General features: G+C 40.5%; 1 long non-coding RNA gene across 1 annotated transcript in view; it reads right to left on the bottom strand.

Moving 5' to 3' along the window:
* Positions 1-253: 253 nt before the first annotated feature.
* Positions 254-17332, bottom strand: part of LOC137760566 (uncharacterized) — a 33323-nt gene continuing 16244 nt past the window's right edge. The window contains exon 3 of the long non-coding RNA XR_011073365.1: positions 254-340. This is a non-coding gene — a long non-coding RNA (uncharacterized lncRNA). The remainder of the gene's footprint in view (positions 341-17332) is intronic.

Raw genomic sequence — 17332 nt, 5'->3', positions numbered from 1 at the left:
AATGTAATTAATTAATTATTTAATCAATGCTTTATTATATATTTTACAGGATGTCTTCTCTCACATAGCATCTCTAGTACCCAAAACAATGGTAAAACGTAATACTTCTAATTCGTCATTTTACAGATAAGCAAGATGTTATGCTAAGCCTTATGAGAGTGAGTTTGCTGTTCTCTTGACCAACAGGTGTACAATAAACTCTAATATAAAGCAGCTGTGAATAGAATATTAAGACCGCATACTCACCCTTTGGAGCTCAGCGAAGGAAAGACTAGAAGGTTAAAGAAAAACTGCAAGGATCCTTCTGGATCATCTTGTAAGTGACAGCATGGTGTTGGTGCTGGAAATACAAACATAAATAAGACATGGTCTGTTCTTGCAGAGAGCACTCTCCAGAAGGTAACAGAAATATGGCAACAAAGGCATGCCATGTCATAGGTGAGATACCAAGTTGAGTTGGAAGCTCAGTCAAGTCACCAAGAGAAGGCAGGGAAGTCCTGGTGGTGAGAACGGTTAGATAGCCAGGTGTCCCCCATCCCATAGACTACAGGGAGGGGCAAACTCTCTAACATTGTGGCCTATTCTGAAGGTATCCAGAATTTCATCAGGCCAGAGGGTGGAATGGCCTGGAAATTTGCAGGGAGTGCACCTGTAGAGGGAGGTAGGACCAGAGCACAGCGTAAGGGATCATAGAAGGGATGAGCACGTTCAGATTTGGGGGGAAGGTCGTCATTTCAGTCTGGGACTTGTCAAGTCTCAGATGCCTTGGCACCATGAGATGTGCCCTTGGGAGTACAAGACTGGGGCTCCTGAGAGGGGTGAACATCACACAGTGCTTTTGCAGAGAGAATGAGGGCTTTCCAGACTGACAGCTCTATGACAAGGAAAGGAGTGTCTGAGAAACCACAACTGTGGGCAACGGAGGTATCCAATTCACCAGGTGATGAAGGTCAAGTCTGGAAAAGGTTGCAGGCTCCATCTTGAAGCATCTTGGGTATCAGATTTAAGAGCCTGCGCTTGATAGGTAACAGCTTAACCTTACAACCTTGAATAACCCTGGAGTTATCAATAAACTTAAAAAAATTCTTAGCTTATCTTGTAGAATGTGTAAGAGTAAACAATATATCTAATACTTTCCAAGTCAATGTCAAGTAATGATAGAGGACTGAGTGTGTTTGTGTGTGTGTGTGTGTCTGAGAGAGAGAGAGAGAGAGAAACAGAGAGAGAAAGCTGTTCCAGAGACTCCCTGAGCCCTATAATAGGAAGCAGGGGTAAACACTATCTTCAAATGCAAGAAGCAATATTTACTGATCCCTCACCCAGAGCAAGAGAGCAAGGAGCTATGCCAAACCTAGAAGGAAATAATGTATTCCTTACTAAGAACCTGCCATAGAGTAAAAATAAAAGAAAAAGAAAAAGAAGAAGATTTTTTAAAAGAATACAAGTAAAAATTTTTTTCAAAACTCCCATCAAGGAGGAGCACAATTCTCTATTTCACAGTAGGAATGCCCTCTGTGTCATTAAAGTTGCAGCATATTTGTTCCTCATGATTAGGTTATATTTATTTTTCTGTTAATTGATCAGTGTGAAGCATCTATAAGTCAAATATGATTACTTTAATCTAGCCTTTCAGTGTGTCTCTGGGGTTCTTCTCACATTTCAATTAAGATTTAATTTTCCTTTTTAGGGAACCACTTAGGAGACTTAGAAAAAAAAAATCAAAGTGCCAGTGTGTAAGAGAGGGCTCCACATGCTCTTCATCTTCCCATGCTTCTCAGAGAGTCCACTAACTGACCCTATTCCCCGGCCCGGGGCACATCCATGCCCAAAATAGAATCTGAATTTACCTGTGTACCTCTGGATGACTTACTGACCATGGCTGTCACATTGTCATGTTTTTTATTAAAGTCATAATTGATAAAACATGTGGATGTAGGATTGCAGAGAAAGAAAACCATCCTGTTCCCTGGCATTTTGTGGTATACTGCATAGTGCCACGAGGAAATTAATTGCCCCTTCTAAAACTGTGGGACACCTCATTAAGCAAACCTCCAGAAGGTGCAGTCTCTGCCTGAGGCCCCCAGCCATGCACTCCACATCTGGTTCATGTTAAAGTGGCTTGTGTGTATTAGTATGGGATGAGTGAACAGGGACGATGCCTTACTGAAATAGTAGAGCACCAAGGTGCCTCTAAGTTGAGCAGTTATCAACAGGTCTTTAGTACAAGAGGGGCAACCAGGAAATTGAGTTAATATTTATTACTTGAGCCCATAACTCACATGACTTTTAGCCCAAATATGGACTCCAGCTACAAAGCTAAATCCCTAGAGAATTGAAATTCAGCATTGACTTGGTATTACTGTGACTATGATTTGTGTATTTATAAGGGGAATATATATTGTTTAATATATGTCAGAGCTAAAAATCAAGTGGCAATTGGTCTACACAGTAAAAAAGAATAAATTGAAAATTCACACATGTGGTTTTGATTAAAACTTCTATTCCAAAAGATAATTGTTTCCCTAAATGATAGTCACAATGACTTAATGTATTTATTAGTAGTTATAACATTTTTTGGTAAATATGTTGGAATTTCTGTAAGTATGTTTGAAAATATTAAATCTTAGGTATTGAACAGTCAAGAGTTTGAGTGCTAACACTACCAATCAATGTAAGAGATTTATTTATAATAAATTTTGACAATAGACATAAATAAAACCAAACATAAATGTTTTAAAGTTTTTTCTAGTACAGTCAAATACTAGCATTAAAAAGTTTCTGTCAGGCTTCCCTGGTGGCGCAGTGGTTGAGAATCTGCCTGCCAATGCACGGGACATGGGTTCGAGCCCTGGTCTGGGAAGATCCCACATGCCGCGGAGCGACTAGGCCCGTGAGCCACAACTACTGAGCCTGCGCGTCTGGAGCCTGTGCTCCACAACGAGAGAGGCCGCGATAGTGAGAGGCCCGCGCACCGCGATGAAGAGTGGTCCCCGCTTGCCACAACTAGGGAAAGCCCTCGCACAGAAATGAAGACCCAACACAGCCATAAATAAATAAAATAAAAATAAATAAAAATTAAAGAAATAAAAAAATTTAAACAAAAAGTTTGTGTCATAATAATTTATTTAAACAGGTTCCATATAACTGGAAAAATAAGTTACATTTCTTATCCCAATAATGTAAAGATGGGGAAACATAATATTTCATAAATTGTGTAAATTGGCACAACCTTTATCTTTAGGCAGGATAATTTGACAATATGTTTCAAACACTCTAACTGTGAATACTGTCTCAGCAATTCTATTTCTTGAAATTTTACTTAAGCAAATAATGAAGAGTGGGAGAAAACTTTCAGATACATAAGAATTAATAATAGCCTAATCTATTACAGTAAAAATTTGAACACAACGTTTAAGGGTACATCAATCTGAATTTGCTAAATAAAAAAAAATATATATATTCCTTATATATATTCTCTATATATCAATATATATAGTGTATAGATATGAGGCAGATGGGCCCTAGGCTGAACTGTTTCTCCCCTGTGGACAGAAACTCCATAATAGCAGAAACTCCATAAAAGCAACATTATGGAGGAGGCTGGGCCCTGCTCAGATAAGAGATAAAAGATCACATATTCCTCATTCTTTAAGTCAAGGAGACCTTCCCAACCACACATGCACAGAAAGGCTCCTTGAAGGTCAAAAATGAAGGGGGCGCCATCCTATAGTACGTGATGTCAACCTACCCATAGGCCTCTCTACTAGAATCCATCTTGGCTAAGAGATGTGCACACACAGGGGAGGACACTGAGATATATCAAATACAGACTCAGAACCAGGCAAAGCAAGATGATTGGTCAAAGGAAACCCAGAAGAAATGCCCCATAAAAGTGATTCAAACTACCATGAGGGCGTGACTCTCTCTCTCTGAGCCCACCTGTGTGTCTATCCACGTGTACTGTACTCTTTTTCCTCCTAATAAACACTTTACTTGCTTCACTACTTTCCATCTCTATGTGGAAATTCATTTCTACACAGCTGATGGGCCAGGGCCTTGTCACTGGTCACTGGTCCCTGGTTGTCTAGTGGCTAGGAGTCAGCGTCCTCACTGCCACTGCCTGACCTTAATCTCTGGCCGGGAACAAAATCTTGCTTCAAGCCACTGCAGGCCAAGGCCACCTGAGATCAGATATACTATATGTATATCAGTGTATGTCTATTAAATATATCTCAATACATTATATATATATCAGTGATTTTTATCTAGTTGTGGTTTATAGTTTAAAAAAAATGACTCTGTGTTCTCTAATTTAAAGATGCGCTTGCAATACATTTTTAACTAGAAAAATAAAAGTTTTCCATTATGAAAAATAGCCTAATCCAAAATTATTCTAGGTAGCTATTCTACACAGTGGATAATTCGTGATTCCATTTAAGTAGTCATTCAATAAATACTTGAGCTTATAATTGCATAAATGAGTATAAGGGAGTTAGACTTCAAAAGGCGTGGCTCAGAAAATTTAAAAATTGCTACCAGAAATTAAAAGGGAAAATCCCCAAATATCCTGGTTTCTAGGACACATTTATTTGTTCAAGGCAAAGAAAAAAAAACATGACAGTTTTCTTACACAATTATCATTTTAACAAATGTCAAGATGTATCTTGAGACATCAGCATTGCAAGCATATGGAATAAAAATACATTTGTAAAGGATTTAAGGGTTACAGTAGAGGTTTTATTATTTGTGGTCCAGACCAAGCCAGGGTGACCCTGCTATATTTGGTTTATCTCAGGTACAAAATGCCTTATTTTTTGCCTACCTATGGTTTTTGAATTTCTTAGTCATATAGAAAGCAGTACACGTATCGCTTTTTTCTTCTACAACCCCTTCTGGCAGTCAATTTTCTGCCATCAACATATGGATTTGACCACAAAAGTTGTTTAGAAATATTTTGATTTTGTATCATTAAATTGATACTGTGATTCTTGAATAGTTTTCTAAAATATAAATGTAACAAGAAATGCTGATTAATGATTACATACTTTTTGTATCATTAACAAACTAGGGACATATGACAAGAAACTTAGAAGTTAATTTCTGTCTGGAAGTTTAAAAAGGCCCTGGATTTATAATTTACCTTTATGTGTCAGAAGTATTGTACTGGCCATATCAGCTTTATTGAGATTAGGAACCAAGAACTATCTCACTGACCACTGTAGGTTATACCTGCATACCTCTAAGTGCAGTGATGTCCTTCTTCCCTGGGACCCCCATGTTTGTTCATTTTCCTGGACTGTCAGGGAATGACATTCTTTACCACCTCTGAGTAGAGTTTATAAACATGGGACTCATGTTTATCTAGTTGTGGTTTATGGTTTAAAAAACATGATTCTGTGTTCTCTAACTTAAAGATGCACTTGCAATACATTTTTAACTAGAAAAATAAAAGTTTTCCATTATGAAAAATAGCCTAATCCAAAATTATTCTAGGTAGCTATTCTACACAGTGGATAATTTTTCCTGGAGTACTTTATAGATACAATATCTACATGTGTTCCTTATTCCTTAATAGTGAGCATGCCTGACATTTAAATAAAATTTGAGCCTTGGTTATATTTACGAATCACCTGTATCCAATAATATCTTGATAGGAAAGAGGATACACTATTACTTGTTGCACTCAGGTAGACTTTATCTCATGAAATCTCCAGAAGTCACTGTAAAAGGAAGCCAGAGAGTCAAAAATATTAAGAAAGTTTATTTTCAGTGTGTACAAGAAAGCAAGATTTTGGAAAAGACTAAAATCTTCCATCATCAAATTAAAAAAAAAAAAGTATTTAGAGGAAAAGTTGTTAAATTTCCAAGGTTATTATAATTATTTTAGTCTGTTCACAGTAAAACAAAGAGCAACTGATTTATATGATGATTGAGTTTGGGTTAATGGGAGATAGTCAAAGGTTTATTATTTGGGGAAACAGAACCAGTCAGAGTGACCCTGTTATTTTTGGTTTATCTCAGAGTTCTCAGAGGACAAAATGTTTTTGGTATTTTGGTTTTGTTTTTGTTTTTTTCCTGATTGTGACATGTGAGGGATTTAGTGATATTGGAAACAGGACACAGTATCATTTTTGTTTTCTGTAATATAAAATGATTGCCTTGAGTCCCTTGGAGCAAAAACATTATATGTATCTTAGATATGGCATGTAGACTTTCAGCACACAATCACACACACTTTTCTCCATTTGCGCTGCTGGGAACTTTTTTCTATCTGAATGCCAACTATAATCTCCTCAAATGTACTCTATGGAGAAGCAGGAAAGGCGCCTTTCAAATCTCCTAGGATTTACTTAGAGCTAAATTGTGGGCCCCACTAAGTTCAAGAGTTGAACAATAGGTTTGGATCCTGCTCTTTTTTGAGAAAACTTGCCTTTTATCTCTGATGTGAACTAATAAATAAAATTGTATCATTGCGAAGAGGGGCACACTTGGCCATGAGTGGCACAGCCCTGCTTGTGGCCTGTCACTCAGGCCATGGGTCTCGGCTTGCCCTGGTCAGTTACACAGGAGGTGAGAACCCACTTGAACATGCAGATGAATCTCCAGCATGGCTGTCAGCAAAGTTAAACAATTTAATATATTGAAACATATGATATCCCTTTGAATTTTAGTTATTTTATAATTTGGAAGGAAACATAAACCTGTCACCTGGATACTTGCTTTGTATGCAACACATTTTTTTTCCTTAATAAAACAAAGTCTACTTTTGAAAAAGATTTCTAGGTATTTCATTTGTCCTTTTCATTTTGCTTCCCCAGGGAAAATCATTGAATGATTTTCTTTGAGTGACCCAAATAAAGAGACATTAGAGAGGAATTTTAAGGCTTCTCTGTCATCTTATCTTAAGTAGATTATGTATACTATGGATCTGTCTTGGGATCAGTCTCCTTTCTGACCACATTAAGCTCCAGAATATGATACTTTATTAAGAGTACATCTTATCATGACTACAGGACATTTATTTAGAACCTCCCATTCTGGCCAGTTGCATGCCCCTCCCTGAATTTGTTAGTACCTCTACCTGTGTTCTGTGCTAATTCTCAGGTGTCTGAATACCAATATCAAAGCTGACTTAAGCCTTTCTCTTCCAAGAAACCATTTTTGACTGCTCTGCCCAAGTCTGGCTTCTTCCTTTAGGACTCATTTGAGCTTCTATGTACTGAGGATTGTGTACTGTTCAAGGCACAGGGGAAAACATAGACAAATCAGAGTCTCTAACTTCATGAAGCTCATGGTACAGAAACCAAGACAACCTGAGGTTCTCAATCGAGTGTTATAAATAGGAAGTGGGGTCCCACTTTATACACTGAAAAAAATTACATTTCTTTAATTTCTGCATCTGAGCTCAGAGACTGATCATGATTTGGGGAAGCCCTCCTGGAGGAAAACAATATAAAATGACAAGCATAGAACGAGGCAGAAGCCCTCAGTGGGGCCTGAGCAAGTGAGGCCCCAAGGGTTAAGCCTTATGGGCTTCTTGGTAAACCCTCCTCTGCCTGTGTTTGACCTTCCCCTTGAGGCCTTGACATATCCATCCTTGAGAAAGACAGCTGGTTTATGCTTATTCTTCAGCAAATTAATATATATGAACACATCCACTTCCCAGTTCTGTTTTTAGTAACTCTTAATAAATACTTGACTGCAGGATTCCTTCTGACTGTTGTTTTCCTGCCTTTTTCCCTTGGGTGATTCAAATTTCTGGATATCAGAAAAGAGGCATCCGGTCCTGCCAGCCTCTAGTTGAGGTGTTTTATTCCCTTTGTTTCTAGCCCTCAACCTCCATACTGGCTCCATCTGCTGATGTGTAGCTGGCCATGGGGTAGGTGACTACTACCGATGACAGCCACTTTTGCTACTGCCTCTGGCTGAAATATCCCCATGCTCTGTGGTCTCCCATGGCAACTCCAGCCCCATTCCAGTCCATAAGCCTACTTAGTCCTTTTGTGGTTTCCTTGGTCTCAGTAACTCTGGGTGACTTTTTTCTGTATTACAGAGAAACAAGCAGGGTTGTTTCCCCCTATGTTGCTGCCTAAGGCCCACTGGCCCAGAAACTCCATCAGCCATTGCCATATTTCCACTGGGCACCCTACTTGAGGTGAAACCATGCCTTCTCTGGAAGTCTCTCTGTCTTTACTAGCAGCCCAGGCCCAAAGAAGCAAGGCCCTTACAGGCTGTGCTTCAATTCTGAAGGGGAAGCCGGCACACTCAGTCTGGAACAATTGCCCTCCTCCTTCTCTCCCTGGCTCTTGGGTTTTCCCTTGAGGATCATGAAGGGTGTTCCCCAGTGTGGCAAGAAGTTAATATCTCATGCCTCAGATTTATTTGTTTATATATATATATATAAACATATATAAAACCTCTATGTATAAATATATATAAAACCTCTTTGTTCTGGTTTTCTGCCTTGGTACCTATTATAAAATGATCAGCCTTAGAAGTGCTAAGAAAACCTGTTTTCCCCTTAACAAAGCTAAGTATTTGATTGACATGTACACACTGCTATATTTAAAGTGGATAAACAACAAGGACCTGCTGTATAGCACAGGGAACTCTGCTCAACATTCTGTAACAACCTAATTGGGAAAAGAATTTGAAAAAAGAATAGGTACATGTATATGTATAACTGAATCACTTTGCTGTACACCTGAAACTAATACAACATTGTTAATTAGCTATACCCCAATATAAAATTAAAAGTTAAAAAAAAAAAGCAAGTGATGAGTGTCAATATCTGCTTGTTTTCTATGTCTGGGACCAACTTATTGTCTTGACAACAGTGAAGTGGAAAAGATCCTTGACTAGTAAACAGGAGAGGAGACACATGTGCAATTGTAAACCATAAATAAAGGCCTCTGGAAGAGGCTCACTGTAGTAGATGAGGTCAGTGGGCTTGAGGAGTGGCTGTAGGAATAAGTGAGTAAAACTCGAGGGGCCTCAGTGGGCAGGGTGAACTTCATACCTGGAACCAAGGGGACAAATTAAGTCCACCATATCTCAAGACACCAGATTCCTAGATCTTCCCCCCAATATAGGTTTTTTTTTTCTTTTTAAAAGCCTAGAGAGTAAGAAAGGGTGTTTCATAACCATCTAACTGCAATAATCACTAACCCTCAGGTGCTAATTTTCTATAAATGGCAAAAGCCACTAACTGCTAAATGACTTTGAAAATGCTGGCCTTTGGCTGGAACTGTGACCACGGCATGGCCTAAGATGCCTGCGTCTTTTTGCACTTCATGAAGAAATATCATTGAACGGGTTGGCAATCAGAAAAGCAGTTGCAAAATCAGATGAAGGAATCCTCTGAGCCAGTAATTCCATACTGCAGGCATTGCTTTTGTCCCTACTTCTGGGCCATTGTCTGAGGAATTTAGTCCCCAAAGCTAATTGGAATCAATAGTTAATGTTTCTTCTCAACTCTCCAAATTAATTACAAAATGATGTATGTTCACTTTGTTGCCAGACTATAGATTTCTATTTAAAATTTCCCTCCAAGGGCACCTTTTCTGCAAGAAGTCAGCTCTGTGTAGTTTGTCATGTCATTCCTTCCCCCATCCACCTTCTTAGTTTTCTCCCCTTGAAATTTTGTGTTGTGGGCAATATTAATATTCAGGCAATGAATTAGCTGTACTTGAGATAAAGAGAACATGCCTGGAGAGCAAACACCAGGAGGTCCTGACAAAGATGAAGGCAATGAGAGCAGAGGGAGGTGACCCTTCTCTTCAAGGTGCTGCAGTTCCAAACTGAATCCTTCTCCTGCATCGTTAGCTGGAGAGCTTCCCTCAAATCAGCACAAGTCAAAGGTATCATAAAAGGTGGACCGCAGCCAGTTCTGACCTCTCGGTGAGGAATCTGGATTTCAAGAAACAGAGGAGGATTTGAGGCTATGGGGAGGGGGTGGGGTGAGATGTGACAGGGTGAGAGAGTGTCATGGACATATATACACTACCAAGTGTAAAATAGATAGCTAGTGGGAAGCAGCCGCATAGCACAGGGAGATCAGCTCGGTGCTTTGTGACCACCTAGAGGGGTGGGATGGGGAGGGTGGGAGGGAGGGAGATGCAAGAGGGAAGAGATATGGGAACATATTGTATATGTATAACTGATTCACTTTGTTATAAAGTAGAAGCTAACACACCATTGTAAGGCAATTATACTTCAATAAAGATGTTTAAAAAAAAAAAAAAGAAATAGAGGAACCTCTGCTTTTCATCTGGATCCCTTAATATATAATGTTCAAGAACTTTAAGGTGAAGATCTCAAAATACCTTTCAGATAGTATCATTAGCAAGAAAACTGGTACCCACAAGACACTCAACACACAGGCATTTTTATGATATTGTGGTGTATAATGAGACATATATATATATGGTCTTCATTGCCTTTTCTGGAGCAGAATTTCTAAAGTATTTGGACCCCTCCTAAGGATGGGGGCTGGTTGCCATCCATGGGATTAGAGGGTTTGAACTTTCAGTCCCACCCCTCACCTCCAGGGAGGAGTGAGAGGATAGGGGCTGGAGGTTTAGTTAATTGCCAATGACCAATGATTTAATCAATCATGCCTATGTAATGAAGCCTCCACAGAAACCCCAGAGGATAGGGTTCAGAGAGATTCCGGGTTGGCGAACACATGGCATTTTGGAGAGATGGGGAAAGTGGTGCTGACAGAAGGCATGGAAGCTCCACACCCTTTCCCCATCCCTTGTCTTATGCATCTCTTCCATCTGGTTGTTCCTGCATTATATCTTTTTATAATAAAGTGTTAATCTAGTAAGTAAGATGTTTCTCTGAGTTCTGTGAGCTGCTCTAGCAAACTAATTGAACCTAAGGAGGGGATCATTGGAATCTTCAGTTTGTAGCGGGTAGGTAGGTCGGAAGCACAGGTGACAATCTGGGATTGAGACTAGTGTCTGCAGTGAAGGGAGTGGGGTCAGTCATGTGAGACTGAGCCCTTAACCCGTGGAATCTGATGCTATCTCTGGGTAGGTAGTGTCAGAATTTAGACACCCTGCTGGTGTCTGAGAATTGCTTGGTGTTGTGTGGGAACAAGCCCCTACCCCCACCCCGCTGCCAACACTCACATTGGAACGGGGTTCAGGAACCCAAAAGAATTTTACATGTCTTTTACTCAGTTTTCCAATACGGGAGTCCTACATTAAATTTGGTTGTTTCTAAGTCTGTCCTTATTTCACCCTACTTGTCCCACATATAGTAGTGCAGAGGAGAAATAAAGAAGAATAAAATTGTCGCAGTGGACTTTCCTTCTGGGAGAATAGGAGTTTGAAGTTGAGATAAAGTCTTGTCTATTCTGATCCTGCTCAGAAGTTGGGAGGACGTTACTGAAATGTTAGGGGATGGTGGGATGCACAAGAAAAGACCTCACATAATGGGTTCTGTTAACTTTAGCAGACAGTCTTCCTGTCCATCACTCCTTACTGCTCAAAATTGAGGAGGCATCTTTCCCCCTCTTTCTACCTCACAGTAACATCACCTGTCTAGTTTGTTTCTTTCATTCAATGAAAGATATTGCACAAACACATATGCCAGCCCTCAGAGAAGCAAAAAGGAATAAGGGACCATCTCTGCCCTCAAGAAGCTCCTGGTCTAGGGAGGAGCAGAATAAAAAGCCCCTCTCACATTCTCAGAACAGAGATGAACCTGATCAGACTCCAATGTCAGAACAGGATGTTAGACCAGATTAATAAGAGCTAGTGAGGCTAATGTGAGTGTGGGTTGGCCTGGTAGGTACAGCCAGAGTAGTCAGGAATTACAGAAGAAAGGGACTTGTAGCAGGGTGGATGTGTAACAGAGCAGGACCCTATGGGGCCTTCCCAGGACAGACCACCCCCTCCACCCATATCCTCCACCTGCCTTTTGTCTGTAGAAAAACTTTAGCCAAAGAGGAAAATTAATCATAGAAATTAGAAAATGTAGAAGCAAAGAAAAGCAGTCAAACAGGACAAAATAACAATAGTTTAGTCATTAAACAAAGTCAAGGACTTTTAGTTCCTCCTCAATATTCTGAGCGATGTCCTGTGAGCTGTCTTATAGATACTGTAACCCCCACCAGGTGGAAGAAGTTAACTACATGATGACCAGGCTGTGGCCATGACATAAGATGCTCCATCTTGCACAATTCTGAGAACTGGCCTCAAAGAAAGTGGGAACAAACTGACCCTGGAACTAAAGATTAACTGTACTTAAAAAAATCAAGATGACACTGATCAGACCACCATGTGACCAATTTCAAGATGACTGTCAGAGCCGACTGTGCTGTTCTGCATGCAGCCCCTCAGACTTTGCCTACACACCCCTGAAACTCCCCTTTAAAAGCTCTTGCTCCCTGATCAGCAGTGGGGAATTGGCTTTTAGACACAAGTCCACCTTGTCTCCCAGTTTCCAGCCTCTGAAATAAAGCAAGTCTTTCCTTTCCTACCAACACTTGTCGCTCAAGTATTGGCTTTGGAGCAGTGAGTAGCCAAACCTGGGTTCAGCAACAGATGGAGCCCCTGGAAAGCCAAGAATACAAGTTAGACTGGTGCTTGGGCCTCTTGGTGAACAGAAGTTTTCTGAGCATGAGTGTAGGCAGCCTGACCTCTGGCTTCCAAGAGTAACCCTAGCTCTGCCTCTGACTAGTTTCTTGACCTCCATCCATCATTCAACCCCTCTGGGCTTGTATTTCCATTGAGTAAACAAAAATAATATCTATCTTAAAAGATTAGGGGGAAATATTGTTTTAAGATCCTTTAGTTGCGTGTTAACGAAACCAAATTTGAACTAGGTTATGCAAGGATTTGGGAGAGGAGGAGGGACTATGAGGTACTGGAAGTTTTCAGAAAGCAAGAAAAGGCAGGAGGCAGCTGGTCTCAGGGATTCACTCCCAGGCTTGTCTTTGCTTCAACTCTCAGTCCCGCTTTTTGTACATGGGGGAAAATACGGTACCAACGACATCAGTTCCTTCCCTTTCTGTCTGCCAGCCTCACCACCAGCAGTAGTCTGAGATTTGCTCCCTCTGATCCCAAGTTCAAAATCACAGAGAAGTACTCTGTTTTGAGTAAATTTGCAACCTTGGCCCAATCAGCAGACTATCCCATTCAAATCACAGGGTTAGAGTGCGGAAAAGAGCATTTCCCGGAAAAGTCTTCTTTTTAAATTTTTTTTTTATTGAGGTATAGTTGTTTTACAATATTGTGTTAGTTTCTACTGTACAGCGAAGTGGAGTTCCCTGTGCTACATAGCAGGTTCTCATGAGTTATCTATTTTATACATATTCGTGTATATATGTCAATCCCAATCTCCCTAGTCATCCCACGCCCCTTCCCCCCTTGGTGTTCATACGTTTGTTCTCTACGACTGTGTCTCTATGTCTGCCTTGCAAACTCGTTCACCTGTACCATTTTTCTAGATTCCACATATATGCGTTTATATATTATATTTGTTTTTCTGTTTCTGACTTACTTCACTCTGTATGACAGTCTCTAGGTCCATCCACATCTCTACAAAAGACCCAGCTTTGTTCCGTTTTATGGCTGAGTAATATTCCATTGTATATATGTACCACATCTTCCTTATCCATTCATCTGTCGATGCGCATTTAGGTTGCTTCCAAGACCTGGCTATTGTAAATAGTGCTGCAATCAACACTGGCATGCATGTGTCTTTTTGAATTATGGTTTCCTCTGGGTATATGCCCAGTAGTGAGATTGCTGGGTTATATGGTAATTCTATTTTTAGTTTTTTAAGGAACCTCCATACTGTTCTCCATAGTGGCTGGAAAAGTCTTCTGTGCAGAGAAGTCAATAGTTTTGACAAATAGTAATGGTTGATGGCAAGATGGTGTTCAGTGCCTTGAGTCAGAAGACCAAACTGATTACATTGCAGACAGCATCTTCAGGACTCTAGGCAAGTCACAGTTACAAGAAATTAAAAATATTGAGTGGCTACTTTATGCCAGGTACTTTACATATTATTTCATTTAATTCATCTATCAGTTCTTAGAGTTAAGTAGTATTACTCACATTTTATACACGAAATCAGAGGAGTTCATTGACTTACAGCAATAACATAAGGAAGGAAGTTCATCTGGCTCCAAATTGTAGGCTCTTTCTGCCTTCCTGCATTCCCAGAGGTCAAGGGACCTCCCTGTGTGATGCAGGGGATTCCTCTTCTTTGATTTTATTGAGGCAGTGTTCACTTGTAAACATACTACTATATTACGAGATGTTTGACGGATGAAGGCCCCACCCCTCTTTACTTTCTCTAGTAGAAGGCAGTCTTTCTCACCATCTATCTGTAAAATAAAAAAAAGCAGAGACTCCCTTCCTCCCTTTCCTACAGGTTTTGCAATTCTTACCTTCCTTATTCATGAAATCAAACATTTGGTCATGTTTTAAAATGATGAAGCCCATGTTAAACCCACCACCTTAATGAGTAATACTCTCATGAAGGGAGAATGTGGAACTGGAGACAGATTGACTGGGGCCCCCTCTGCCACATGGTATAGCTGTGGGTAATTGCTAGTGCACCAAGTGTCTCTGGACCCCAGTTTTCTAATTAACAGAATGGGAATAAACTAAACATCATAAAATTGTTGTGAATTTTCATTCAAGACTCATGTGAACAATTTTCTTTTGTATAAAGTTAAGTATTTCTGATACATTATATTTGTATAGCATTATATAGCCTGGGCAATGTTGATTCATACGAAGCTCCGGTTCATCAGTTGAAAGTGAAACCAGTCTGAGGGGAGTGATGGTAGGTGACCCCATTGGTTTCCAGCAGACTTTCTGTACACAGAATCATTTCATGTACCAGTTGCTAGAAAGTCAAAGAGTAAATCTGAAACAAATGGCATAGAATCAGGAATGCAAAGGTCACCAGGGGGAGAGAAGTTAAAGATTAGAAGTGGTCATCAATAGAGTAATGCCAAATTGATATCTATGATTATTGCCAGGAAGGATGAACTGAATAATTGTACTAGGCTAGTGTCCCTTTGAAATGACACCTGAGATATCCAGGTGAAATAATGACAAATTTGTCCAGGCAAACAATTTAATTTTACTAGGATTGACCTTGCTTTGGAAAGGCATGAAAATGTTTGATACAAACAAACAAAATATTATTTAAATTGCCCAGATGCTAGAAGAATAACTACACACCCAACCCAATGAGACAGATGTTGCAGTGATGAAAATTATATTCTGAATACAGCTTATATCGTTGTTGCTTTCCTTGCCAACCTGGAAATAACACAGTATTTCCAAGGTTCATTTACGGAAGGTAAAGGCAGAGAGAACGGTGGTGTAGAGTAGCACGAAGTCCACAGGATTTGAATTCAGACATAATGCCTATGAATTTAGCTGGACTCCTAGTTTAAGACATGAGATCAATCCAAGACTCCGTGTTTTTATAGCTGAAAATAAGGATACAAATAACAACTTTCAGTGCTGACTAAATAGGATAAAATAGCAGTAGAGAGTATTTATGAATTATTTACTATTGCCAGGCACTGCTTTAAGCACTTTATAGATATTCTTTTGACCCTCATAACAACGCTTGCAGCTCTCATGTTACAGGTGAGGAAAAAGAAGCACGGATAGGTTAGCTTAGCTTCCTGAGGTCACACAGCTAGGGAGCACTGGGGCAGCAGAATAGACCCACATAGTCTTCAGCAAATTCTGTGATCCTATCCCAAGTCATTCACTAGAAAGTTGGACAGGACGCTGAGCAGCCCTGAGTAAGCGTTTGACGTTGGTCATCCGGAAAGGCTCCAGTAAGTGACGTGTGAAGTGCTGAGCTCTGCCTGACTCATAGGAGGCCCAAAAACGCGGGTGGGGAAAAGCCAGTTCTTTAGCTCCTTTCTATCACAATAAACAATACAGCATAATCTTAAAAACTTCAGAAGTTGCTTCTCAATATTAGAAGAGATCTTTCACAGGCGAGCAAGAGGGAACTACAAATCCTCCACGTTAAAGAAGAAACGTTTCCTTTATAAAGGTAAATTCAATTTGAGTTTTGAAGCATACAAAGTGAAGCCTGTAAAGTCCATGCGGCCAAAGAGCAGAGGCTCTCAGACAGCAGCTCACCGGGGAGCTGGGGCGAAGGTGAGGCGGCCTGGCTGGGGTGCCGGGAGTCAGATCCGGAGTGGGATCCGGCCTTACGGACTCTTGCGTCTTCCAAGAAACAAAGCCCCGCAGACATAGGAATCCGGTAGTGGCTGAACATCTGGAAAACGGAGCCCCGGGATGAATTATGTGCGGATTATCTTGCACTTGCCCTGGAATTTCTGTTTATTCACAGTCGAGGAGCATAAAGAAGAAAACCTGTTTCACACCTGGCATTTAATTTAGAAGGGATTGCTTCTCCAGCCGGAGGAAAAGCCATCTGAACTGCGCTGTGTCCTGGCTCTGCTTCAGGGCTCCAGCAGCCAAGCAAAGCGCCTTATTTCGCAATGCGCTCTGTAAACGTGTGCGCCTGTGGAAGAAACGTGTGTGCCCGAGGCCACCCGTGTGTGTGCGAGCACCAGACACAGCCCAAGTGGGAGGACCCAGAGCACATCCAGCCCAATCGCCAAGCTTCTCCCTTTTCCCAGATAGCTCCATAAATGTCACCAGGAACTAAGGCACAGTGCAGAGCTTCCCAAGCATGCCTTTACTTTTGTTTGGAATTCATCATACTCTTTGGGTTTTGCTAAGTGTGGAAAAGTTCATGGAGAAACCAACCTCTTAGCCCCAAAGCAACGGTTTATTGTGTATGTCCATGCAAGCATCTCACTGAGCACTGCTCTGGGGTTTTTAGACGAAGTTCTACCTGCTAAAGAACCCTCTTTTCCTCTAATCGAGTCCCATCTCTTTGTAAGTAAAATGGAAATGCCCCTTTAAATCAGTGTTTTCTCTTATCATGTCTGCAGGAAGTGCCCAGAACAAAATGAAATAAAAACGCTTTTTGTTGTTAATGGGACGGGCACTGGCTAAGTTCATAGTTACTTTTTTTTATAAGACCCTCTCTAGGAGCCCAGCAACAGGTAGTACATCTAGCAAATATTTACTCAAGTCTACGGTATTCTTACATACCCATTCACTTTTTCATTTCAAGGTACTCACTGCCTTGTACTTTCAGCAGGGTCAAGTGATGTTAACAGTGGATAAGAATTGATTGCTTATAAACATGATGGGCTTAATGGGTGAAGTATGAGATCATTTTTATCAGTGGGAAACCCTTCTTTTAAAAAAAAAAAAAAAAAAAAAAAAATCACCCTTCCAGGTACAGAGACTGG

The sequence above is a fragment of the Eschrichtius robustus genome, chromosome 1 (genome assembly GCF_028021215.1).
Source record: "Eschrichtius robustus isolate mEscRob2 chromosome 1, mEscRob2.pri, whole genome shotgun sequence".
Lineage (NCBI taxonomy): Eukaryota > Metazoa > Chordata > Mammalia > Artiodactyla > Eschrichtiidae > Eschrichtius > Eschrichtius robustus.
Note: the sequence above shows the minus strand (reverse complement) of the source record. Positions and strands in the feature narration are given on the sequence as shown.